At 36.0% G+C, this 18,477-nt stretch overlaps 1 protein-coding gene across 2 annotated transcripts in view; it reads right to left on the bottom strand.

The window, feature by feature from the left end:
- The window catches only part of LOC124141828, a 153,075-nt gene extending 134,598 nt beyond the window's left edge, over positions 1 to 18,477 (bottom strand). For both annotated transcript variants that reach the window (XM_048389014.1, XM_048389016.1), the window contains exons 1-2: positions 18,354 to 18,477; positions 12,379 to 12,484 (exon numbers count right to left, since the gene is read on the bottom strand). The gene's annotated coding sequence lies outside the window, so the exon portion shown is untranslated. The remainder of the gene's footprint in view (positions 1 to 12,378; positions 12,485 to 18,353) is intronic.

The following is an 18,477-nucleotide window of genomic DNA, read 5'->3' as shown; positions in this document are numbered from 1 at the left end:
CTTGTTGACTACTTGACCACAACATCAGTGAAAGAGTCCAGCCTCTCCATCATCCATTCAGTACCACAACAACACCATAGCAATATACTAGCAATGCTCTTCTTACCACAATACCATGGCAATATACTTAAAGAATGCTCTTCCTACCACAATACCATGGCAATATACTAAGAATGCTTCTTTAACCACAACAATACCATGATAATATATTGAGAATGTTTCTTTTACCACAACAATACCATGACAATATATTGAGAATGTTTCTTGTACAACAACAATATTTCTTGTACCACAACAATACTTCTTACACCACAACAATACCATGACAATATATTGAGAATGCTTCTTGTACTACAACAATACTCCTTGTACCACAACAATACTCCTTGTACCACAACAATACTTCTTATACCACAACAATACCATGACAATATATTGAGAATGTTTCTTGTACCACAACAATATTTCTTGTACCACAACAATACTTCTTTTACCACAACAATACCATGACAATATATTGAGAATGTTTCTTGTACCACAACACTACTTCTTGTACCACAACAATACCATGACAATATATTGAGAATGTTTCTTGAACCACAACAATATTTCTTGTACCACAACAATACCATGACAATATATTGAGAATGTTTCTTGTACCACAACACTACTTCTTGTACCACAACAATACTTCTTTTACCACAACAATACCATGACAATATATTGAGAATGTTTCTTGTACCACAACACTACTTCTTGTACCACAACAATACCATGACAATATATTGAGAATGTTTCTTGAACCACAACAATATTTCTTGTACCACAACAATACCATGACAATATATTGAGAATGTTTCTTGTACCACAACAATATTTCTTGTACCACAACAATACTTCTTACACAACAACAATACCATGACAATATATTGAGAATGTTTCTTGTACCACAACAATACTTCTTGTACCACAACAATATTTCTTGTACCACAACAATACTTCTTATACCACAACAATACCATGACAATATATTGAGAATGTTTCTTGTACCACAACAATATTTCTTGTACCACAACAATACTTCTTGTACCACAACAATACTTCTTATACCACAACAATACCATGACAATATATTGAGAATGTTTCTTGTACCACAACACTACTTCTTGTACCACAACAATACTTCTTTTACCACAACAATACCATGACAATATATTGAGAATGTTTCTTGTACCACAACACTACTTCTTGTACCACAACAATACCATGACAATATATTGAGAATGTTTCTTGAACCACAACAATATTTCTTGTACCACAACAATACCATGACAATATATTGAGAATGTTTCTTGTACCACAACAATACTTCTTACACAACAACAATACCATGACAATATATTGAGAATGTTTCTTGTACCACAACAATACTTCTTGTACCACAACAATATTTCTTGTACCACAACAATACTTCTTATACAACAACAATACCATGACAATATATTGAGAATGTTTCTTGTACAACAATACTTCTTTTACCACAACAATACCATGACAATATATTGAGAATACAGTGCCATGACAAGGTATGGCCAATGCTTCTAGTATGCTTAATACCATGACAATATATTAAGAGTGCTTCTCGTACCATAGCAGTGCCATGACAAGGTGTGGCCAATGCTTCTAGTACGCTAAATACCATGACAATATATTAAGAGTGCTTCTCGTACCATAGCAGTGCCATGACAAGGTGTGGCCAATCCTTCTAGTACGCTAAATACCATGACAATATATTAAGAGTGCTTCTCGTACCATAGCAGTGCCATGACAAGGTGTGGCCAATCCTTCTAGTACGCTAAATACCATGACAATATATTAAGAGTGCTTCTCGTACCATAGCAGTGCCATGACAAGGTGTGGCCAATGCTTCTAGTATGCTAAATACCATGACAATATATTAAGAGTGCTTCTCGTACCATAGCAGTGCCATGACAAGGTGTGGCCAATGCTTCTAGTATGCTAAATACCATGACAATATACTAAGAGTGCTTCTCGTACCATAACAGTGCCATGACAAGGTATGGCCAATGCTTCTAGTATGCCAATACCATGACAATATATTAAGAGTGCTTCTCGTACCATAACAGTGCCATGACAAGGTATAGTCAATGCCCAGCAGTAGAGGCAGAAACCCAAAGGTACAAGATAAGTGTATCTAGGGTATGATAAAGTCAGACATCACGAATGTATACAGCACTACACGGACATGTTAGGGAACCAATTTCATAAATGATTAATTTATGTTTCAAAAGGATAGCAAGTAGAATATTGATGAGCCTTTGGTCATTTAATATCCCAACAGCTATTTGCAAGTTATGTCCTTTGCCGTACAAAGCCAGTCTAATAAATCCAGTGCACATACATCCCAAGTCATAAAGGAGGTACCTTGTAAGACCAGCCGACTAGCGGCCACTATCAGCTAGTGGGCGGCAATTACTTCAGCTCAAAGTGAACTTATCATCAAAATGGTAATTTATCTTTTCGATGCTGTTGATCAATAGCCTTCAAAAGCATTTACTATTGGAAAACCGAAAATAGTTTCCACAGATCTGGTCCAAGGTCATCTGATATTACTAATGCTGCATGAGTAAAGGAATAAGTGTACTGACAAGACAACTTTGATGCAAGGTATGAACACAGCGGCAAACTCTTTGTTTGTCAAATTAAATTTACAGTAAAACAATTGTCCCAAAATGCTTAATCAACACAGGCCCGGTTAATTAGTCAATATGGTCACATGAAGAAAGTGAAAATGGTCACTAACCAAAGTCATTGGGCGTTTTGACTGGTGCGTCTGTGACCATTTCGACCTGTTCCCTTCCCATTTACTTTTCAGAAAGCTGTCTTCCCTTCATTATTGCGGTAACTTGTCTAAAAAATTTCATGCTTTTCAGGCTTTAGATAATACAAAACAAAACAACTGACAATATATCACAGAATTTAAGGACTAGTAGACTAAATATGACATGTCATAAACAACTGTTTAAAGGAATAGAAATGCAAGTACTTTCTGTTCAATTACCCATGAGTCCATTACCCATAGTTTCCCAAGGTCACGGATGACAAACAACACTGATCATCAATTTACACGCAGGGGCGGTCGAGTAGCCTGGCTGTTAAAGCGTTCGTTCGTCACGCAGAAGACCTGGGTTCGATTCCTGACATGGGTACAATACGTGAAGCCCATTTCTGGTGTCCCCCGCCGTGATATTGCTGGAATATTGCTAAAAGTGGCGTAAAACCATACTCACTCACTCTTTACACACTACGGACACGGCTGTATTCTTAGTAGGCAGTCACATGCTCAACATATGCCAATAAAACAACCATCTCAATGGTGAATATTCTTGATGAATATTTCAATAATTCAAACAGTCAAAAAATGAATTAACAAATAATGCTTTGGAATATTAAAAGTTGTAAAATAATCATATTGTCGGATTCAGCTACATACTTAAGCTATTTATCGTAATATTTTTCCAATGATTTAAAAAATAGATGTGTGAAGAAAGTCACCTGTTCAACATGTGCTTGCAAAGTGGTTGTCTCAAAACTTGTAAATGCCAATTTTCATGTGAAAAAATACAAAATAACTTGGTTCCGAAAATTAAACCATATCAATTATCCACCTACAAATTCTCTTTGTCATAGTGTAATGACAGAATAAATAAATATATAAATTTTTCTCTGACATTCTGTCTGACATAAGGGAAGTTTGAGATGCCCCCTGCAGTACATGCTAGACTGGTACGGGTGTCTTGAGAGGTTTTATATATGTGATAAGCACACATGATTCTCAGTGTCAACACAGAGGCTTAAAGCTGGGAGCTGCTCTCATCTAAAGCACAAAACGACCACATCCATAAAGTATTCAGTAAGGCATACTTGGCAATGTTGGTTTTGGGTCTCCTTTACTGTCAGACATCTCAACTGATAGATCTCAACATGTAGGTCACGTCATCTGCTTCAGTCTTGTGTTTCCTTTACTGTCAGACATCTCAACTGATAGATCTGAACATGTAGGTCAAGTCCTCTGGTTCAGTCTTGTGTCTCCTTTACTGTCAGAAATCTCAACTGATAGATCTGAACATGTAGGTCAAGTCCTCTGGTTCAGTCTTGTCTCCCCTTTACTGTCAGACATCTCAACTGATAGATCTGAACATGTAGGTCAAGTCCCTTGGTTCAGTCTTGTGTCTCCTTTACTGTCAGAAATCTCAACTGATAGATCTGAACATGTAGGTCAAGTCCTCTGGTTCAGTCTTGTGTTTCCTTTACTGTCAGACATCTCAACTGATAGATCTGAACATGTAGGTCAAGTCCCTTGGTTCAGTCTTGTGTCTCCTTTACTGTCAGAAATCTCAACTGATAGATCTGAACATGTAGGTCACGTCATCTGCTTCAGTCTTGTGTCTCCTTTACTGTCAGAAATCTCAACTGATAGATCTCAACATGTAGGTCACGTCATCTGCTTCAGTCTTGTGTTTCCTTTACTGACATCTCAACTGATGAGCATCACATACAGGGAATTGTGAAAGAGTGAAATCTTTTGCTGTGGACATTACATGATGTCATAGTGGTATCTCCACAAAAACTTGAGTCAATTAAACAAATTATTCAGTCACAAATAGGTAAAATAAGCAGGGATCTGTGACCTTTGAAAAATAGACCAACTTGAGGAATGTGCAGTGATCAAGTACTTCCAGAAATAGGCCTTAACACCAAAAGGCATCCATGATGATATGAGTCCAAAACTAGGGAAGGATGTCCCTTCATATGCCACCATAAAGGAAATGGGTAGCAGAGTTTAAGAACAGCAGGCCTGTCATGACAGCAACACCAGAAATGACCAAGAGTGATGACGGATCAGCGAATGACTGAACATCATATTGCTAGTTCAGTAGGCATTCCCAGGAGAGAGCACACTCCATTATCACAGACACTTTGGCAATGAAGAAAGTATCAACTTGTTGGGTTCCAAGGCTTCTGACATCTGATTAAAAACACACCAGGAACAAGATGCCTCGTGATAATCTAATTCTGTTTGAAGCTGATCCAGAAAGGTTCTTACGATTTATGACTGTGTGAAACCTGGGTCCAAACAACAATGAAAACAGTGGAAGCATTTGACATCACCACCACCAAACAAGGCACAGAACGTCCCATCAGCTGGAAAGGTTATGGCCTGTGTGTTCTTGGATGCTGAAGGTGTCATCATGGTGGACCACCTTCCAAAAGGTGCACTTAAGATGCAATTACGGGATTAAAATAAAACTCAGAGACCTGGGAAGCTGAGAAAAGGTGTCCTCTTCCATCAGGTCAATGAGCGGGTGCACAAATCCATGAGTATGCCATTGATCTCCTTCAGCACCCACCCTATTCTCCTGATCTGGCTCCGTCAGACATCCATCCGTTCTCAAACATGAGTGAGTGAGTGAGTATGGTTTTACGCCACTTTTAGCAATGTTCCAGCAATATCACGGCGGGGGACACCAGAAATGCGCTTCACACATTGTACCCATGTCGGGAACGAACCCGGGTCTTGGGCGTGACAAGCGAATGCTTTCACCACTAGGCTATCAAACATGAAGAAAGCCATTGTCGCTACATGGCTAAAGTATTGCATTAAAGCTTAACTCACTATATTCAATAATTTCATCATATGTTTTACATACATAAGTTATCATGTATCCATTTTTGCTACATTCGTGAAATATTGCATTAAAGCTAACCTCAACTTATTCAATAATTTCATAATATGTTTTATATCCATAAGTTATCTCGTGCCGTCAAACCTCACTCATCTGGACACTTGCGATTTCTCAAATATTATCAGGATAAACACATTTCCAGATATCTAAACCACTAGTCTGTTACCTCTCCTACCCGAATTCTACAGCGGCAAAAAAAATGTCAATTGTTCATACATGATTGAACAACTGCTGTCATCAATTCCACAATTTCAACATATGTTTTTAAACCCACCAGAATACAAGTATATTAAAATAAATACTCACAGATACCCAACTTCACACAACTTCAGACAACAACTCCCAGTAAACAAGATGTCTATATATAGCCCCCTCTGCATTGTATGGAGCATCCAGGCTAAGTAACATAGTACTTACTTATTTAATCATCTGTTCCTTTTCGGTGAGAAAGCACACTATGCATACACGGCTTGTTGTCGCCCACGATTCAGGGCGAAGCAGCTGCCTCGGCACATCCAAACATTACCCAAGTATTTAGCGAAGCACGTCCCTGAACCGCGGCCACAAACCTCCCACTTAACACATCGGTGGCCAGAAGCAGTTTTTCTACTCGTTAGTTCCTAATCCTTTCTACACATGTTATTCCTTGTCATGTTTTCATCTCGATATCATAGCAAAAAATAAGTAAAATGTCAATGAATTAGAGGATTTATTTCTAAACACAAAATATTAGGCCATTAATATGAAAAGCAATGATTTTTTTAACTTTCTTGATATCAGAGCAAAAAAAATTTAAATGTCCGTGAATTAAAGAATTTTTTTTTTATCATACAAAATATTAGGCCATTAATATGAAAGCAATGATTTCTTTAACTTTCTTTATATCAGAGCCAAAAAAATTAAAATGTCAGTGAATTAAAGAATTTTTTTTTATCATACAAAATAATAGGCCATTAATATGAAAGCAATGATTTCTTTAACTTTCTTGATATCATAGCAAATGATAATTAAAATGTCAATGAATTAGAGGATTTATTTTTAAATTTGTATCACACAAAACATTTGACCATTAAAATGAAGGCAATAATATTTTAGCTTTCTTGACATCATAGCAATAAATAACAAGAGTCATCAGAAAGATGACATATCCCCCAGCTGTCTGTAAAGCAACCACAAGTAAATGTGCAATTCTGTATGTAATGAGTCAAGAGTTGAATAGAACCTAAGTCCAACTTGCTACCATGGAAACGTAAAAAAATAAAAATTTATAAAATTTATAAATAGCAAAAGGAACCAGTTCAGTATGTGCCTAGTAGACATGCAAAGTTTTGTAAGAAAGTATTAAACGTTTTTTGAGTTACGCTCCAGAAATGAACACCACTCTTATAGAACCTAAGTCCAACTTGTTGCCATGAAAACGTAAAAAATAAAAATTTCTAAAATTCCTAAATAGCAAAAAGCACAACTTCAGTATGTGACTGATAGATTTGCAAAGTTTCGATCAAATAGACTGAATTGTTTTCGAGAACTGCCTCGGAAAAGGAAATGATTACGGGCGGACAGACGGACGGACAGGTAGACTGGCTGATCGCTATATCCCCCTGCATTATATGCCGGGGGGGATAATAAAAACATCAATGAATTAGAAGATATAGTTTTTAATTTCTATTACACAAAATATTAGACCATTAAAATGAAGGCAACAATATTTTAGTTTAAAATGTTATTAATTTTCTTTAGAGTTCTGTATGGTTAATTAATTAGTTTATGGATTCCACCAATGCAGCATCTGTTGCAGAGTATTGTAACCAGGAATGAATACTAAGTAACACATGACTAGTGATCTACATCACTTTCAATACATTGAAGCACTTATTGAAATGACACAATGTATACGCTATGAGAACTTTACACAATGCTCAGTTCTAATGAATTATAGAATACAAAAATTATCATCAAATCCGCATCAACATAAAAAAACATATACTGGAGGAAACAAAAAAGGGAACATATATTAAGATAAGAACTTGTTAGTTGTGTTATCTTATGTCTATCCTGACATTAACCAGTGATTTTAACAAATGGTTTTACACTGCAATATTAACCAATGATTTTAACATATGGTTTTACACAGCAATATTAACCAGTGATTTTAACAAGCGGTTTTACACAGCAATATTAACTAGTAATTTTAACCGACACATTAACTGTGATAATAACCAGTGATATTAACAAGTGGTTTTAAACAGCAATATTAACCAGTGATTTTGACTGACACATTAACTGTGATATTAAGCAGTGATATTAACAAGCAGTTTTAAACAGCAATATTAACTAGTAATTTTAACCGACACATTAACTGTGATATTAAGCAGTGATATTAACAAGCGGTTTTAAACAGCAATATCAACAAGCGCTTCTTTGGATATGATGTACACACCAGATACTATGGCCACATATTTGGTTTCAGGTTTTATAAAAATCTTGTTCAGTTGTTATATTATGCAAAGTGGGAGTCTTGACATTTCACATTTTTGTGGTGAATCTTTAAATTTACATTTGGCAGAATAAAATAAAATAAAATAAAACTGAACTGTTTTTCAGCTTGACCACTTTTTAAAAAAGTCTTACCTGTCATTGAATTGTGTTTACTGACCACATCAACCAGACAAGTAAATATCTTTCATTCATGCAAGTCAGTTGGAGTGAGTGAGTGAGTGAATAATGTTCAATAATACAGTGATACAGCTATGTACAGTGGAAATTAATCATGTGTAAGTATGCTATTGGAAAGTCACAGTGTGTATATAACACTATACATATATGTACATAACTGTATAATGTTTTCGTTACCAATCTACCCTTCCTATGTTTTGAAAGTTGACAAAAGAAATAGGGCCTGTGGATTCTCTGGATACAGTTAGTCTCTGATCATCAATCAGTAGTGTAATTCAGATCATTAATAAACTTTATTCTGTAGTGAGATAATAAAATTGATTAAACACAATATTACAATTATTATTAATTAAAAAAAGAAGAAATAACACATTTTTACAAATACACTTTTTTTTAAGTAATGAAATATTGTATTTTACAATTATTCATACAGCAATGTTACAGTTACCGTGCTGGTATACAGAATTTACAAAAGAGTTGTCTCCCTTGTGTGTTTTGAAATGTTATTTGGCAAGTGTAGTTGCATTCTGGTAAAAGAGTTGTCTCCCTTGTGTGTTTTGAAATGTTATTTGGTAAGTGTTGTTGCGTTCCGGTAAAAGAGTTGTCTCCCTTGTGTGTTTTGAAATGTTATTTGGCAAGTGTTGTTGTGTTCTGGTAAAAGAGTTGTCTCCCTTGTGTGTTTTGAAATGTTATTTGGCAAGTGTAGTTGCATTCTGGTAAAAGAGTTGTCTCCCTTGTGTGTTTTGAAATGTTATTTGGCAAGTGTTGTTGTGTTCCGGTAAAAGAGTTGTCTCCCTTGTGTGTTTTGAAATGTTATTTGGCAAGTGTAGTTGTGTTCTGGTAAAAGAGTTGCACATCTGTTGCACTACCACAGCTTGAAGCATGAATACATGATACAGTATTAGATAGCCATTTGAATAAAGCTTGTAATAAAGACAGTGGATGTGGGTCCACTGTCACTAGTGTATCTCTTCGTCTATAGTAATTTGAGTTGATCAATACTTATATGTAACGTCTAAAACAGAAACTCATTAGGAGATCCTTATTTATTACTGGGCTTACAGACATATTCCCATGAGCCCAGGGGGAATTACGGGTTAGAAGTGGTTCCCAGCAACCATACTGGTCATAAGAGGTGACCAAATGGATCAGGTGGTCAAGCTCGGTGACTTGGGTGATTGCGTTTCATCGTACCCCAATGGCATAACAAGATTGATAACTGGATTTTCTGGTACAGACTCAATTATTTACAGGCCACTGTCATAGAGCTGGAATACTGCTGAGTGCAGCATTAAACAACAAACAAACCTACTTTGGTGAGACTCTACAATCAGAGTGAGTGAGTGAGTATGGTTTACGCTGCTTTTAGCAATATTCCAGCAATATCATGGGGGGTTAGACACTAGAAATGGGCTTCACACATTAATAATAATAATAATGTGCACTTATAATGCGCTCGCCTCCATGGAGCAGTTCATGCTACAGTGAGCACACATTGTACCCATTCAGGAAATCAAACCCGGATCTTCGGCGTGATGAGCGAACGCTTTAACCACAAGGATATCCTACCAACCCCCTACAATCAGAGGACAAAACAAACACGAAAATAATATATCAAAAGCGGCAGTTAAAACTAGTTATTTTTAATGTTCTACCATGATAAAGTGCAAACAAACATATATAGCACTCCTTCAAAATGTCAAACCAAAGTACTGTCAGCAGAATTGCGATTCGATTCCCGACATGGATACAATGAGTGATGACAGTTTCTGGTGTTCCTCACTGTGACGTTGTTGGAATATTGCTAAAAGCGGCGTAAAACATATTCACTAACTCTTCCTTTTGTCTTGATCTTTCAGTGAGTATTGTTTTACGCCGCTTTTAGCAATATTCCCGAAATATCACGGCGGGGGACACCAGAAATGGGCTTCACACATAGTACCCATGTCGGGTCTTCAGCGTGACTTTTAGACACTTTAACCACTAAGCTACCCCCGCGGCCCTGCTCTTTCAAAATGTGAAGCAGATGGATCTGGTTTTGGGTATATTCCTTGCACAGGTTAATTCTTTATCATTATTTATTTTTTGCTTTTTAAAAAGATGATTTAATCACTGAAGGTACAGAACACAAACAGGTTTTACATGTGCTAACTACACTGTCATTAAGTACACTTTTTACCCTCCATTTCATTTTTAAAAGAAAGCATGGCATATACTCTACAAACAAATATATACTACAGTAAACTACGTTTATAACGAATGGATATAACAAACTTACTGTTTTGCCCCGACTATTTGCTGTAGTTATGATGTATATATGCACATAACGAACTACGGCTATAACGAACTAAAAAAAGTGGTCCCTTTGAGTTCGTTATAACCGTAGTTTACTGTACATTGAGTACACGTTCACAAATTTTACCCTCCATTTCATTTTTAAAAGAAAGCATGGCATATACTCTACAACCAAATATATACTACATTCATTACATCAAGACTTGCACAACAAACACATTGAATACATCACATCATGAACCATACCGGCATCGTCCGTGAGGGGGCGGTCAGGTAGCCTAGTGGTTAAAGCATTCACTTGTCATGCTGAAGACATGGGCTCGATTCCCGACATAGGTACAATGTGTGAAGCCCATTTCTGGTGTCCCCCACTGTGATAGTGCTGGAATATTGCTAAAAGCGGCAAAAAACCATACTTACTCACTCATCATCCGTGAGTGACTGATTTTATGTAGCCTTAACAATATCCCAGCAACAACCATACTGGAGACTCAAACATATACCGTATTCAACGTAATAAGCGATATTTGCTAATATATTGACCAGTGAACAATCCGAATTAGCACCCCTTCCGATTGATCAATGTACACAGGACTTATTTATTGGTGTATAATACGTATGTTATATGCATTCTTAATTATGGGAAAATAATTTCTTGAAAAAATATATCTGTCGTATATAAACATTTTAGGCTGTCAGCATAAACCGCGAAAATAACAATCTTTCAATTCTGCTGTTTTTCACCAAAATAATATTCTAATAAGAGCCCCCTCTTTCTAACTTTGAGAATATGGTAGCTTGCCATTGTATACATTAGGAAAATCAAACCTGGGACTGAACAGTGACAAGCAAATGCCTTAACCACTGAGCTACCTAACCCAGACATACTCAACCCTAGCACAGACTAGCGCCAACAGGTGTGGCTGATTGTCATGCCATATGTATAGGTTGAATCATAAAATGTGTCCCATGTCGCAGTGACAGAAGACTACATTTGGTAACCTTCAGGGCAGACTTTGCAGGTTTGAATCCCGCTGGCGACACATGTTGTTTGTGAAATTGTATTATCAAGTTCTAGGGCAGGGGGAAAGAAGTTCTGTCATTGCCAAGTGGTGTTTCACTAACAATTCAGTTAGTTAATGGGCAGTCATAAAAAGGAAGCCATGGTTTTACAATTGTTATTTCACTTCTTGAGATATTAGTCACATTATAAATAAACTGTATAAGTCAACATGATACGAACCATTTGACCATTTCTTTATATTCTACATTCATGTGAAAACGGCAGCAGAATGTCCTCGAAACAGTGGAATCAGTTACTGCAAAATTTCTAGGCTTGTTATTCTCTTTCATTGACAATTTATATTTACTGTATCAAGTTAACAAGTGTTGAAATTAGACATCGAAATATGAATGTTGATCCAATATATCTCCATATCTACACCGGTATCCTTGGAGTAATTTCTTTGAAAGTCACCCAAAATAGCCAATACATTGGAATAATCACTGTTTTCAGTCATCTTTAAGTTATTTAAATAAACATCAAATGTTTAAGAGCCTAAGGGGTAAAGGTGTATATAAATATTTAGACAAGAAAACAGAACAGTCCAAAATTGGAAATATGGAAAATGGTACTCACGATTCCAAGCACATGCGCCACAAGGTACCAGCAGCTGTCTGGACACTTCGCCGTCTGACAGTAGACACCGGTCGTAATCTTTGTAATTCCTGGTCTGGGCTGTGTCCTACAATATGAACAAACACACGCTAACCCACGGCGACTCTCCGAGAACCTCTGCATGCATGCAGCGAAGCTAGAGCACACACATGCAGTGCTACAGGCAAGTCCCTCACACAGGTGACATCGTTAGGCCATCGCCAAGTGAGTGGAAGTATCGTGTCACAGGTGAAAATCAGGTCAGGTCAACTGTCAGGTAGTTCGACGACATGAAGAGGAGATTAAATCACACATTGGTGAACTTACCTAAATTTACATGAGAAATTTACTGAAGAGTGACAAATTGGAGTTAGTATTTGTAAGAGCGTAAAAGGTTCATTTGGATTTTAAATAAGTACACATGAACTGTAAATATTTTGATCTACCTGCCCCAAGGGATTGCCATAACACCCAGATGACTTTTTTCTTGTTTTTAAGAATGCTACATTAAATTAAGTACATACTTAATACCACACTTTTTTTACTTGCTTTTACACATATTGTACTTGCTTTCACACATTTTTTTTACAGGAAAACAGCTGTCTGTAGATAAAAGAAAAAAAAAAGAAAAAAAAAGATCAAGTCAGATTTTTTATCGTTTTCTCATCCACTACAAGTAGGTTGGTAAAAAAAGAGCTTCTCATTTCTAGATGAAAACTTTGTTTGTTTGTTTTTTAAACATTGATGCAAAATTATTAAAAGTGGGTCCTTGTTTAAAAAATATGTTTTGGTGCAATATGCAATCAGTTTATCAGCAGAGTAAAAAGAGATGCAAATTCCGAAATTTATTATTGTTCCATCTCAAAAGCTTTACAGTCAGCTGATCCAAAAAGCAACTGTGGCCTAAAAAATCTTACTTGAATATTGACATAATTGTTTGTGTGTTATGTTCTTAGTAACTGTACAAACTATCACCAAAGGGGTTCAGGGTAAACATGATGGAGGGATCATTTTAAGGGATGTTCTTTCCCTCCTTGATACACAAAAATATATTTCATAATACAGTAGACTACGTTTATAACAAACACGCTTATAACAAACTGACGGACATAGCGAACTTATTTTTAGTCCCGGCCATTTGATGTATATATGCTGTATATATGCTCATAACGAACTACGGTTATTGCGAACTACAATTAGTGGTCCCTTTGAGTTCGTTATAACGGTAGTTTACTGTATGTCAAGGGTATATCTGAATATATCTGACATAACTGATTATCCCTATCAAAAGTTGAGTAGTATAGTTAAGCATGTGACAGATATATAAAGATATTTAGCAAAATTGTATTTGCATGAATCATATATCAAGTATTTGCGTTAGGTCATAATCAGCAGAAATGAAAGAATATTACTTTTTGTTAAATTGTCCAGCTTATAGCATCTTTGGCACAGTTACATGCAAATTAAATTTTACATTTTCCCAAATATTTAATCTCAAGAGCCTATTATCAATATCAACACTAAGTACTTGTTTCATGCCAATGCCATTAGAACTCAAATACTTCAACTTTCATAACGTGAAATTATGTTAAACCTGCTGTTGTCAAAACACATGGTGTATTCACAACTGTTTGCACCTAAACTGTACTTTGTTTGTACAAAGAGGCCCATGGCTGAAAATTACTGAATAGAGTTTGATTTTTTACTGAAAACTGAAAGTAGTCAAATATTGAAATAACCTATCTCTCTTGCTCCCAATGTCAAAATAAATACTTGGCTTATAAATGCAACAAACACCAACAGTATGCTCTAAACACTAAACACTAAACACTAAAAATACATACAACTAAAAAGCGCATGAACATGTCTCCACCCTTTAAAAAATACCATAAATCACCCAAAGCAAATTAGACTTATTTTTTGTATACTACTCTAAAAAAGTTGAAGAACACCTGATTCTTTCATATTACTATACTTTATTAGTCATGCAATGGCGGATGAACTATAATAATATGAATGAATGTCCATGACAGATTAACTACAATAATATGAAAGAATGTCATGGCAGATGAACTAAAGTTATATGAAAGAATGTCATGACAGATGAACTATAGTAATATGAAAGAATGTCATGGCAGATGAACTACAGTAATATGAAAGAATGTCATGGCAGATGAACTAAAGTTATATGAAAGAATGTCATGACAGATGAACTATAGTAATATGAAAGAATGTCATGGCAGACGAACTATAGTAATATGAAAGAATGTCATGGCAGATGAACTATAGTGATATGAAAGAATGTCATGACAGATGAACTATAGTAATATGAAAGAATGTCATGGCAGATGAACTATAGTGATATGAAAGAATGTCATGACAGATGAACTATAGTGATATGAAAGAATGTCATGACAGATTTACTATAATTATATGAAGGAATGGCATGAAATACTAACTATAGTAATATGAAAGAATGTCATGACAGATGAACCATAGTAATATGAAAGAATGTCATGGCAGATGAACTATAGTGATATGAAAGAATGTCATGACAGATGAACTATAGTAATATGAAAGAATGTCATGGCAGATGAACTATAGTAATATGAAAGAATGTCATGGCAGATGAACCATAGTGATATGAAAGAATGTCATGACAGATTTACTATAATAATATGAAGGAATGGCATGAAATACTAACTATAGTAATATGAAAGAATGTCAAGACAGATTAACAATGTACATAATAAGAAAGATTTGGGTGTTCTTTAATTTCTTTTGAGTAGCATAAAACAAGCAGATCTAAATTGTTTTCCTTTTCAATACCTAATTTGAAATGATTTAATTATTACATACAGTATTCTAAAACAAGCAGATCTAAATTGTTTTCCTTTTCAATACCTAATTTGAGATGATTTATAACATACAGTATTCTAAAACAAGCAGATCTAAATTGTTTTCTTTTTCAATACCTAATTTGAGATGATTTAATTATTACATACAGTATTCTAAAACAAGCAGATCTAAATTGTTTTCTTTTTCAATACCTAATTTGAGATGATTTATAACATACAGTATTCTAAAACAAGCAGATCTAAATTGTTTTCTTTTTCAATACCTAATTTGAGATGATTTATAACATACAGTATTCTAAAACAAGCAGATCTAAATTGTTTTCCTTTTCAATACCTAATTTAAGATGATCTAATTATTACATACAGTATTCTAAAACAAACATCTAAATTGTTTTCTTTTTCAATACCTAATTTGAGATGATTTATTACATACAGTATTCTTTGTATTATGACAGAGCAATGTGATCACTCAAACTTCAAAGCATTCTTACCTTATTCACCTGATTACCTTAATTGCTTTATTACACCTGTATTGAATCTCATCAGAGTAATACATTAGTTTATTGCCATCTACACCAGGTAATACACCCATGTTATGTTTCATTAGCCAATGATGACACAAGTTGTTGACCATGCTTGACCAATCACTGACCAACCCACTGACCACCTGGAGGTGTCCAGCTGACAGGGTGTTACGGAGTTTATCACCAGACACAGGCATGCTGGGAAACTCCTGCTGAGATCAGAGAATGGCACAACCTACTTTTAACTGTGTTTTCTTTTTACGTGGTTTTATAAAATGAATGGATTATAACAAAACATATGGTGTTATGCAGTTGGATAAACCCGCATGTGATGCATGTGTGATAACAGTAAATTTAGTTTCTTTATAATTAAAATTTCAGAATTCTCACAAGTTTTAGAAAAAATTCATTCGAAAAATGGTAGCATTTATCATCAATCAAGCCTACACACTCAGATCTCATTACAATGCTTGTTGAAGAAATTCTGAAAATATTTTGCACACACACACAAATTGAGGTCAGATCTGTAATGGGTTCATGCAGTACTAACTGTACAAGTATTGCCCGGTGACAGTTGTGTGACACCGTAGTCATACAAAAAAAGTGTCCTGTGAGCTGTTTGACTTGTGGATAAAGTGTGTGCTGCGTACGCCAAGGAGTAAATAACTACCACAACTTACAAAAATTGTGCGAAAAATAGTGCGTATTCTTTGCACCACATATCAAGGCCAGGACAATTTAATTTGTTGTTTTATCTAAAATACAGGAGGCCAAATATTACATCACAAACAATATATGCTTCAGAATTTCAAATACAAAATCTGTTGAAATCAAACAATAACTGAGGCCAAACATGAACAGGAAAAAGCCTGAGTACAAGTTCAAGGAAGTCTGAGTATCTGTCCATTCCTGAAATGATACTTGGACTTTCACTGGCTTAAAACACACCTTATTTATTGTGACGATTTTCTAACCCTTTAAGAACAAAGTAAATTTCACACCATTCTATCATGGGTCGCCGTAGCTGGCGTCACATCTATATGACACATCCTTAAATGATACCATATGTAGGTTTGAACCTAACTGGCAACACACATTTCCAGGAATCTTTTGAAATCATTCACTTGAGTTTAGGACAAGAAAAGGTTCCATCAATTCCATGTGTACATTAATAGAAGGAATTGAAATTCCTGGCAGGTAATAGATGGTAAAAAATGATGTCACAGATGTGTTTATGTATGTATAGAGGCTACAGATGCGAGACTGGACACAGAAGACCTGGACTGACCTAGGCCAATGTAGACCAACCTAGACCGATCTAGACTGATTTAGACTGACCTAAAATGAACTAGACATATCTATACAGATCTATTCTGATCTAGACCAACCTAGACCAACATAGACTGACCTAGACAGATCTAGTCTGACCTGGACAAACCTAGATAAACCTAGACCAACCTAGACTGACACGGACAGACCTGGACTGACCTAGATTGATCAAGGCCAATCTAGACTGATCTAGACAGATCTAGTCAGACCTGGACAAACCTAGATAAACCTAGACCAACCTAGACTGACATGGACAGACCTAGACTGACCTAGATTGATCAAGGCCAATCTAGACTGATCTAGACAGATCTAGTCAGACCTGGACAAACCTAGATAAACCTAGACCAACCTAGACTGACATGGACAGACCTAGACTGACCTAGATTGATCAAGGCCAATCTAGACTGATCTAGACAGATCTAGTCAGACCTGGACAAACCTAGATAAACCTAGACCAACCTAGACTGACACGGACAGACCTAGACTGACCTAGATTGATCAAGGCCAATCTAGACTGATCTAGACAGATCTAGTCAGACCTGGACAAACCTAGACCAACCTAGACTGACATGGACAGACCTAGACTGACCTAGATTGATCAAGGCCAATCTAGACTGACCTAGATTGATCAAGGCCAATCTAGACTGATCTAGACAGATCTAGTCCAATCTTGACAGACCTGTACAGATCAAAACCGATCTAAACTGATCTCTACCGATCTAGACCTATCAAGACTGACCTAGATTGACCCAGACAGATCTAGACTGACCTAGATTGTACAGACCAATCTAGACTGACCTTAGACTGGCTGAAAATCTCCTATATAAGGAAGACATAATAATTTTAAACCAGACTATAAGCCCAAATTTAATGTGAGTTGGTCTGGCAGAGTGAGTGAGTGAAGTTTGTACAAATCACCAATATTACTGACATGTCCCAACAGCCTAGAAGTCAGCAAGTCTGAACTGAACAAGTGGTTGAAAGAGTGAGCAACAAATGAAACCATATCACCAAGGTAAGCTCATCATGTGTCATAAAACAGTATTCACTCACTCACTCAGGTACTCCTCATCAGCAGAAAAACTGTTGATGCGACATAAAACAATATTCACTCACTCACTCAGGTACAACTCATCAGCAGAAAAACTGTTGATGCGACATAAAACAATATTCTCTCACTCACTCAGGTAAAGCTTATCATCATCAAAACTGCTGATGCGACATAAAACAATATTAACTCACTCACTCAGGTACTTGAAACGTTCAACAGCCAAGCAGCAGCCAGATTTCCCCTGTCAGTTGACTACATGGACAGGATCCTGTTTAGGGTTGGTGAGCAAACATACAGTCCATGATTGAAGTACTTCTCC

This window comes from Haliotis rufescens, unplaced genomic scaffold (assembly GCF_023055435.1).
Source record: "Haliotis rufescens isolate VD_foot unplaced genomic scaffold, xgHalRufe1.0.p SCAF_8, whole genome shotgun sequence".
Lineage (NCBI taxonomy): Eukaryota > Metazoa > Mollusca > Gastropoda > Lepetellida > Haliotidae > Haliotis > Haliotis rufescens.
This window is presented reverse-complemented; position numbering and strand designations above follow the sequence as displayed.